This window comes from Sinocyclocheilus anshuiensis, unplaced genomic scaffold (assembly GCF_001515605.1).
Source record: "Sinocyclocheilus anshuiensis isolate Anshui unplaced genomic scaffold, SAMN03320099.WGS_v1.1 scaffold644, whole genome shotgun sequence".
Classification (NCBI taxonomy): Eukaryota; Metazoa; Chordata; class Actinopteri; order Cypriniformes; family Cyprinidae; genus Sinocyclocheilus; species Sinocyclocheilus anshuiensis.
Genome location: NW_015557092.1, coordinates 274,765 through 285,178, shown reverse-complemented (window position 1 = coordinate 285,178; position 10,414 = coordinate 274,765). Strand labels below are relative to the sequence as shown.

General features: G+C 36.7%; 1 pseudogene; it reads left to right on the top strand.

Annotated features, from left to right (window-relative positions):
- Positions 1-426: 426 nt before the first annotated feature.
- Positions 427-5,079, top strand: LOC107677332 (interferon-induced very large GTPase 1-like; annotated as a pseudogene).
- The last annotated feature ends 5,335 nt before the right edge of the window (positions 5,080-10,414 follow it).

The window sequence follows — 10,414 nt, the reverse complement described above, 5'->3', positions numbered from 1 at the left end:
TCAAGTTGCCAAACATCATTATTGAATTTTAATTATTAACAACAACAACAACAACAAACATTTTTTTTTACAATTCATATCAACCAGTTATTGATCTGCTGCTGTAATGCTGGTTATGCTTAAGTGTAAATAACTTATTTATTTGTTTATTTAGTTTTTTTGTTTTTTTATGAAATTCTGACGCAATCAGTTTGCAAATGGCTTTTCTGATTTATATTTAACAATGAATAAAACAAATCTAGCATTATTTTATCTTCTATACAACAGGGAGAAACTAAGGATGATGGACCAGCAGGAGTCAGTCCAGATCAACACATACAGGAAAAGACTGAGAGAGAAAAAATAGAGCAACTATTTCAAAGACTTCATCTCGACAAGAACAAAAATAAACTGAAAATTGTAGAAGTTCTTCAGTTTACGTCTCATTCATTAAAGTCCCATATGTCTTGTGCTGAGGAGAAGCTGGTTTGGAGTTTCATACAAAAACTACTGATGATGAACTACAGAGCAAGATACACTATTGTTAAAGATACCAATGAACAACATCACATGCAACAAAGACACATTGAATCATCTGAAGACAAAAGTGATCATCTGAAAGAAATGTCTTTGTCTAATAAAGGAACAAGTCATTCTGAGCGAATCCACCCGATGGATGTTCAGATGGCTGTGTTTCATTGTGCTGATGGTTTCCTGAAACAGCTGATGGTGACTAAACTGTCCCAGTGTCAGTATGCTCTGCCTCTGCTTGTTCCTGATCCATTCACACAACAGATTGAGTTTCCTCTCTGGACATTCAGACAAATCAACAAGAGCTGGAAGATGAGAAACAATGATAATGAGATCATCAGTCAAACCCAGCCAGTCTACAAGGCAGAAACTCCAATGGTGTTTTTCTTCAGGTTTGGCTCTGCGTTTTCATCCAAGTCTCAGCTGATGAACAGTCTGATCAATGAGAGACACAACACGTTCTTCCACAGGAACTGCCCAGGCAGCAGCAGAACCAGAGTCCTGATGGATGGAGTGGTGGAGATCTCCAGGTTCTGTCCCTCTGGAACATATGATGATAAATTCACTGACTGTGTTGCGTTCTGTAATCTACACGGTGATGCAGGAGACCATGAGAAACAGCTGCAGATCCTCACTGAAATGGCCTCAGTCAATGTTGTTCTTCTACCTGAACTTCACAGAAATGACAGACATGCAGCAAAGATCCAAACCCTGTTCAGAAACAGAAAGCCCCTCATTTGTCTTCTTACTGAGGATGAATCTACTGTAACTGAGATGAATAATGAAAAATTAAAAATTGGTTTGAAATACAGAAGTCAGGCAGATGTATCTGAAGAACTCAGAAGAGCTATAAATGAGTGTCTCTCAGAATCATCTTTCACTTTCAGACTTGAAGATGTGTCCAAACACTCAGACATCAGAGTAGATGAGGAAGATGATGATGACTGCAGGAGAGGAAGAGCAGCAGCACAGCAGATGATGTGTTTACTGGAGAAGAAAGATCTGACAGAAATCAAAGACTCATTTCTGCCTCATCAGGGGAAACTGTGGCATCAGTGGAGTCAGAAGAACAAAGAACTACATCGACCTCAAGCACATGAGACAGAAACGGACATAAGCAGAAAACATATCAAACTAAAGGAAATCCGTGAACAACAGCATATATCTAAAATCAGCGAGTTTATGACGTTTTTTATTAAAGAAATGAATTCAGAAGCTGCAAATAAGGTGTATTTCTTCAAGTGGCTCAGAATCCTCCTGGATGAACGTAGATCAGCTGATCTTTCTGCTCTACATCACAAGTAGTCAGCAGTTGTAAAACCGAAAGGGAATCATGATGAATCTAAACAACTCATATCAGAACAAACAGAATTTGAGAGAATATCTGAGGAGCTTCAAACCGCAGCCTTTGGTGTGGAGCACATCATGAGGGAGATCGGTCAGATCTATGAATCACGTTCATCTGTGAAGACGAACAAGAAAGACCTGCAGTTTCCCTTCTCTTCTCTCCCGAGTCTTGCAGCAGAGATGATGATCTCTGGATTTCCACTGGAGCTGATGGATGGAGATGCTGCTCATGTTCCTGTGATCTGGATCTCTGCTGTTCTAGATGAACTCATTCAGAAACTGGGAGACCAGAGTGTCTTTGTGCTGTCAGTTTTAGGGATTCAGAGCTCTGGGAAATCCACCATGCTAAATGCCATGTTTGGACTCCAGTTTGCCGTCAGTGCTGGCAGAACAACCAGAGGAGCTTTCATGCAGCTGGTCAGAGTCTCAGACGAGATGAAAACACAGATGAATGTTGACTATATTCTGGTTGTTGATACTGAGGGTCTTCGTGCTCTAGAACTGGCTGGAAGATCAACAAGACATCATGACAATGAATTGGCCACATTTGTTGTTGGAATTGGAAATTTGACATTGATCAGCATCTTTGGAGAAAACCCATCTGAGATGCAGGACATTCTTCAGATTGTTGTTCAGGCTTTCATGAGGATGAAGGAGGTCAAACTGAATCCCAGATGTGTGTTTGTGCATCAGAACGTTTCAGACGTCACCGCTGGAGAGAAAAAACATGGAGGGAAGGAGACGACTGCAGGAGACACTGGATGAGATGACAAAACTCGCTGCTAAGGAGGAAGTTTATGATGCAGGATGTTTCAATGATGTCATTGAATTTGATGTTCAGAATGATGTGAAGTATTTTGCTCAGCTCTGGGAGGGCAGCCCACCAATGGCACCACCAAACCCAAACTACTGTGAGAACATTCAAGAACTAAAGAAATCCATTATTTCTCATGCCGCAAAATCACATGGAATGACACTGAAAGGCTTAAAAGATCGTACTAAATATCTCTGGGAGGCTTTACTGAGTGAACGATTTGTCTTCAGATTCAGGAATTCTCTGGAGATTTCAGCCTACAGGAAACTGGAGACCGAATACAGCAAGTGGACCTGGAGTCTTCACAGTGCCATGATGGAGACTGAGAACAAACTACACAACAAAATAGAAAATGAAGCAAGTCATGGGGTTGAGGAAACTGATGTTCGAAGAGAACTGAAGATGACAAGTGAGGATGTGAAAAAATCAATGTCTGAATTATTTGAGAAAGACAAAGATAAAGTTTTACTAATCCACTTGAAACCATCATTTGATATTAAAATCAAAGAACTTCAGGAAAACATTGTAAGAGAAACAAAGAAGTTAAATGAGGCTCATGTAAACACTCTCTATGAAAAGAGCAAAGAGCTTGCCTTAAAACTCAAAGACAAAGAAATAAAAAAAAGAAATAATGAAGAAAAAGTTTGATTTGTTTTGGAAACAGTATCTGAATATGATCATCACAGACACTCCTGCAATTGAAGACATTGACATAATGAGAGATGTGAGAAAGATCCTCAATGATGCCTATGGAAGTGCTCCTCTAGATCACTGGAGGGATATTTTCTCTGTGCCAAATTATTCAGATTATGTGCAGTTGAAGAAATCCAGTGGATTAACAGGAGCTTTTACAAATGCCTTCAGATCAGCTAAAGTGAAGTTGGGTTACATTCTATCTCAAGAGGATGAAACCCAAATAAAATCATTAGTTACAGACATTTTGCAGATAACAGAAAAATGTATTTAGATGTTAAACATTTCAAAGATGGGCTACAACATCAGCTACATTCAAAAACTTGCAAACGCACATCATGGTGAGAGTAACTGAACATCAGAAAAGACCAGTAAAATATGCATTCAAGAAAGAATTCTTCAGGGATTTGGTTCTTTCCATCTGTAAGAGAATGAACAAGAAGATCACTGATCAGCACAGACTGTTCAGAGACAGCAATGCTCCTGTCATATACGTTGAGAAAAAGAGAGAAGAGTATTATAGTATTTTCCAGAAATACTGTCATGGAGCAACATCAGCTGCCATTTTTGGCAAGAACATCTGTCAGAAACTTAAAGAGCCCATTGAGCAGAGTGTCTACAAGAAGACAGCCAGAGATTTAGCAGATGAAATGAGAACAGAATGTGCATCACTGAATGGAAACAGATCAAATCTGGAGAAGCACATCCTGGAAACACTGGCAGAAGAAGAGGATTTGGAGAAATACATTGACTACTTTAGTAATCCCAGAGATCACTTCAAGAGTTTCATCAGAGATGAAGTCAGTATATACATCACTGATCAGTTCAGTGTCAGTGTTTTACCCAAGATGAAGGAGAACATTAAACTCCTGCAGCAGAAGATCATGAAAGCAGCACATGAATCTACTGAACACGTTCAAGTCAACAGTGGAGATGTTGGTTTGTGGTTGAAGAGTTTCACACAGCAGCTCTCAGATGAGCTGATCGTCTCTGAAAAAGACCTCAGTGGAGTCAAACATGATGATGCTGAAGTTGATTTCAAATTCCTAGAAGATGTGATTAGAAAAGAACTTAGTGACATAACATCTGACATCAGCAACACTGATACATATAATACAAAACTGGATGTCAATTTCAGACCAGATGAGCTTCTGATTGATCACCTCTGTCAGTGCTGTTGGGTTCAGTGTCCATTCTGTGGAGCCACCTGCACCAACACCATAGAAAACCATGATGGAGATCACAGTGTTCCTTTCCACAGAGTCATTGGAATTAATGGATACCGTTGCTTTCTATCACAGAATTTCTGTGTGGATATTTGCACAAATTTAGTGGCAAGTGATAAAGACTTTCTTACATTAGGTGGATTGTTTCCATATAAAGAATACAGAAAAGCAGGAGGAGTTTATGCAAAGTGGAGCATCACTCCTGACTGCTTTGAGCTGCCATACTGGAAGTGGTTTGTTTGCAGATTTCAGAAAGATCTGGAAAATCACTACAAGAAAAAAACTGCGGGAAAAGGCGAGATTCCAGATCAGTGGAAAAAGCTCAGAAAACAGGATGCTATTGAGAGTTTGGATAAATACTTTTAAAAAATGTAAAGTAACAGAGCAGAATAAAACCAATTTTAAGCCACTTATTTGCAAAACACGGTATAAAGTATTAACATGTAGTTCCTGAATGATTTAACTGGGTGTATTCCAGCATACAGTGGGTACGGAAAGTATTCAGACCCCCTTAAATTTTTCATATGGGGTGCTGTGTGTACATTAATGAGGAAAAAAAATTAACTTAAATGATTTTAGCAAATGGCTGCAATATAACTAAGAGTGAAAAATTTAAGGGGGTCTGAATATTTTCCGTACCCACTGTATATTCTTCAGTTGCTTGTTAATTCCCTTTCCCTGTTGTGTCTGTCTTGAACTTTTATGTATAACTTCATGTAATTCTTTACCAATTTTAATGAATTTTACTATCTGCTTCATAATTTTACCAGATCCTTGGTCTGAATTTAATATATTGCTTATTGTAAAGTATTTGCATTCTACAGCCTGTAATTGTCTTCTGAGCTCATTCTTTTCGTGTTCATAACTGGGACAAAATAACACATGATCAACTGTTTCTTTTTACTGGCATAATTTACATAATCCTGTATCATGTTTTCCTATGATATTAAGTGTAGAATTACGTTTTTTTTTAATCATCTTAATCTGGTTAAAATGAGCTGATCTTCTCTACTTATTTTTTGTATCATTTTATTTTGTCTTACACTGTTTTTTATATTGTAAAATTGTAACTCCAGCCCATTTCCTGTTCATGTTTTGTAAGCCTTTTTTAGTTCCTTTGTTGGTTGGTTCCCCTTGATTGCCTGCCCAGGTGTTTCTTGTTGTTTTGTTACCCTTGTTAGCCCTGTCGTTATATATATGATGATATAACTCATTTATATTGATTAAAAAAAATCCCTACATGAACAAACATTAATAAACATGATATTACATGGCCAAAGCCTTCCAGGTTGTAATTATTTTTGTCCAGACTTACAGAATTAATAATTAGTGAAGGTCACTGGATATGATGAAGACATTTCACAGCTGCACCAGCGGTGTTTAGTAACGTGCATAATTATTAGTCTCATACATGGTTCAATTAATAACGAGTGGCGCTTTTGTTCAAAAGCATGAATTGACACGGATGTGGACCCAGTGACACGGATGTGGACGGATGTTTGCATTATGGGAGTGTTCCTAGAATTATGAACAGGCGATTTTGACATCAAGTCATCTAGACTGCTAACTGATCCTTCTAACAAATCAGACCACTCCTATTTCACAAAAAGTATTTTTCTTTTACTTTTTCTTTCTTAATTCTTATTTAATTCCTGTAAATTAAAAGACCCATCCCCCCTTCCACATCAACCTCACCGTTGCCGGCTAGAGCCGTTGCTCGGGTGGGTTGTGGACGCATAAAAAACATATAGCTTCTTCATTCAACTGAGCCAACAAAATAACCAGCAAAGTACCTCAAATCCCACTCCCAACGCGCTATCCTCTCTCTCCGGTGGCGGCCAAGCCACTTTTTTTGCCACTCCAAAAAAAAAAACAAATTATTTAACTAACGCCCGTGTTTTTTAAAGTGCATCTGCCGTTTAACTGATTTAACGAACTTTGCATTCGAACATAAACAAGCACAGCAAGTACTCTCTCGTATAATTCGGAGTCCCACAAAGTCATGCAAAAAACTCAAACTAAACAACAAAACTATATCAAACACTCAAAATAGAAATAAAACAGTGAATTCACAAAAGGATTTTATCCAAGGAAAGATGGAGGAAGACGGTCAGTCTCTCTTCTTGACAACTCTGCGTCATCTGATTCTGTTTCCCCTCAATGACAAATTAACCAACCAATAAGAATCCTCCTTTCAGTATGGGAGGCGGGATCATAGCTTTTACAGCCAATCAGATATACATTTCTTTACTCAACAATATTTGCATACCAACTCTATAAAAAAAGGGTCCACCCTTTTAAAGGGACAGTAACATGCAAACACAATCCCATTTATGTATTCTATTAAATCAGGTATAAAAAGATTGTAATTAACTCGATTTGACCAGGGTTACACTCTTCCCCTTCTTACATTCTAATGTCCTTGTGAGAGGGAGTGATTAGCTATATCTGAACAGTAGGAATTGCATTGAGCAAAGTAGCCAATCACAGACATTTCTATTAATCAGAGATGTTACAGTTGCTCTGAATCCTTTCATTATAATAATAATAAAAAAGCATGATGTACGTAAGAGATTTGTTGTGCAGTGTTGCAAGCTTCATTGATTCAGTTTCATTATCAGAGTTTTCGCTCAGTCAGTATGGTGGCGCTGAGCTTCCGTGAATATAACGGTATATAATGGAATACAGGTGCATCTCAATAAATTAGAATGTCGTGGAAAAGTTCATTTATTTCAGTAATTCAACTCCAATTGTGAAACTCGTGTATTAAATAAATTCAATGCACACAGACTGAAGTAGTTTAAAGTCTTTGGTTATTTTAATTGTGATGATTTTGGCTCACATTTAACAAAAACCCACCAATTCACTATCTCAACAAATTAGAATACTTCATAAGACCAATAAAAAAACATTTTTAGTGAATTGTTGGCCTTCTGGAAAGTATGTTCATTTACTGTACATGTACTCAATACTTGGTAGGGGCTCCTTTTGCTTTAATTACTGCCTCAATTCGGCGTGGCATGGAGGTGATCAGTTTGTGGCACTTGAGTTGAATTACTGAAATAAATGAACTTTTCCACGACATTCTAATTTATTGAGATGCACCTGTATAATGCTTTTTATATATAATATAGTATATAATATATATTTGTCATGCTGCTAACTGCACATTGTAAAGTTTCTGGATTGACAACAACCATATTTAAATTGTAGAATAAATCTGAAACGTCGATGATTGATAATGATAACCACAGAAACGGACAGGACAAAAAATCTGATAGTATGTCAAAAACAGATCTGTGCATTAAGTCTTGGAGTGTAAATGCAAACTAATAGTCTCTGCCAGATGTTCTATGTAATGTGTTGCTTTTTATAGGAAGATTGCACTTTTTTGTATAATTCAATAATAGTAATTCAATAATAGTTAAATAATAATAAAAAAAAAAAAATTTGATTGTATCACTTGTCTTGGAGCACTGAGAATTGTTGTTTGTGTTGTTTTATTTGTTTATGCTTGAAAACAAGCATCACATTTGCTATTGCAGAGTTTCATTAAGTGTTCTTAATAAAATTGTTTTTAATTCAGTAATCTTATGATGCTGCTTAATTGTCATTATTTGTCATATGTTATCGATTTAGTATCAATTGTATCCTTAAATACTGTACCAAAGCCAAAACTGTGATATGGAGCCATCACCCCCTTCATCTTTTTTGCCATATAAATATCAGCATCTGTACTAAATCGCATGTTTTTGCTCATTTGGGCCTGTGAATAAAACTGGGCTGTTTTCTCTTCTTCCATATTCTCACTATATCATACAATATGAACCATAAAAACCTTAAAACTCAAATATGTTACTCGACAAAAATCTCATATGCACTTTATTTTTATTTTTTTAATTTGGTCTAAAGGTTCAATAAACTGTTCCAAAAAAAATCTGACTATTATTTCAAGTCAGTCTTTACAGGGTTAAACGTTATTGTCATCTGGAATATGACGCTAATCATAATCATTCATTTCTGTTATGTATAGACTCATAGGGGAGCACTGATTCATTCTGCATCACACAGCAATGTTTGTCACTGAATACGTAATGAATGATGTCCGTCTGCCGGGTATTTCTGGACTGAGTCTTGCTCATGAATCAACAGCTTGTGTGTGTGTTTGGAGTAGGTCCTCCTCCAGCCTATGTCTCTGGCAGAAAGTCTGAAGGATTCTGCATTCAAATAAATCTTCCATTGAACTTCAAGACGTCAGTGTGAGCATCAGAGAAAATCCATATGTCACATATTCATGACAGCAGTTAGACAGTTTACAATGTAAAACTACAAATGCACACACACAATTAAAGCACTGAATATACAACATACAAATCATCAATATTTTGTCTTTTTTACTGAGATATATTGTTAGATTTAAATAATAAAATGTTGATGATAAAATGAGAAAAATACACTTCAATTCAAGATATAGCCTCAGATAAAAATTAAAAAAAGTCTTATCAATTTTTCTTTTTTTAAGTAAATTTGATCCTTTTGGTTTAATTAGTGTAATTTTGGTGTAATTCATCACGATAACGTGTTTTACTGTTTCACAAATGTTTTCAAAATTACATCAGTTTTAGCATTTCAAACCCAACAAACTTGTGCTTGAAAATGTGTGCTTGTGCTGACTTGATGTTTTGTTTTACAGTCTGGTGACATGCACACATTTCAAGTGTGATTTAAGCAATCAGGTATGTTTTGTGGTGAATGTGAGTGCTGAATGACAGTGAAGTTCATTGGTCTGATGATCAGCACCATGGACAGAGACTCAACAATGCTTCAGTGGAAGTATGAAAACCAACAACAGCTCAATGGTGCTTCTGCTTGTGTGCAAACCCCACAAATATAGCATTGCTAATAAAAACAGGCAAATTATAACCAAGCATCCAAAACTACAGGTTGTCTGATGAGTCTGTCTTTGATGATGTCACCATATGAGGAAGCTAAATACCATCTCAAAAGTTTAGTGTTCAGAACAGAATAGCTGACATGTTTTCAAAGCTCTTACATCTGTTTCCATGTCGGAAGGCCCCACGGGACCCTGATTTGTTCAGTTGGATGTTTTAGAGAAGAGCAGATGCTCCACACACCATCTGTTATTGAAGCAATGTATGTCCCAAACCTTATTCTTTATCCAAACAAATATTGGCACTGTAAATATATATATAGTGTAATATTAATATAGTACATATGGATGAATATTTGCTTAATTCACCCTCACCTTCAATGTCCTCACCCTTAAGCCATCCAAGATGTAGATGAGTTTGTTTCTTCATCAGATTTGGAGAAATGTAGCATTTTATCACTTGCTCCCCAATGGATGCTCTACAGTGAATGGGTGCCGTCAGAATGAGAGTCCAAACAGCTGATAAAAACATCACAATAATCCACAAGTAATCCACACCACTCCAGTCCATCAGTTAATGTCTGGTGAAGTGAAAAGCTGTGTGTTTGTAAGAAACAAATTCATCAAGACGTTTTTAACTTTAAACCAACTAAAATATGAGTCTATAATACATAATATTGCTTTCGGACGTCAAAAAGTCATCTTGTCTGAATCAGGAGAGAAATCTGCACAGATCAAGCACCGTTTACAAGCCAAAACAGTCCAAAACAGTTCTAAACAAATATGTGGATGGATTTTGATGTGAGAGACAACAGGAGATGACCTTTATCACTGGAGGAAGTGCTATTATGGATTATAGACTCATATTTTAGCCAGAAGTAATGGTTTGTATTTAAAAACCTCTTAATGATACTTTTTTTTTTTTTTTTTTTG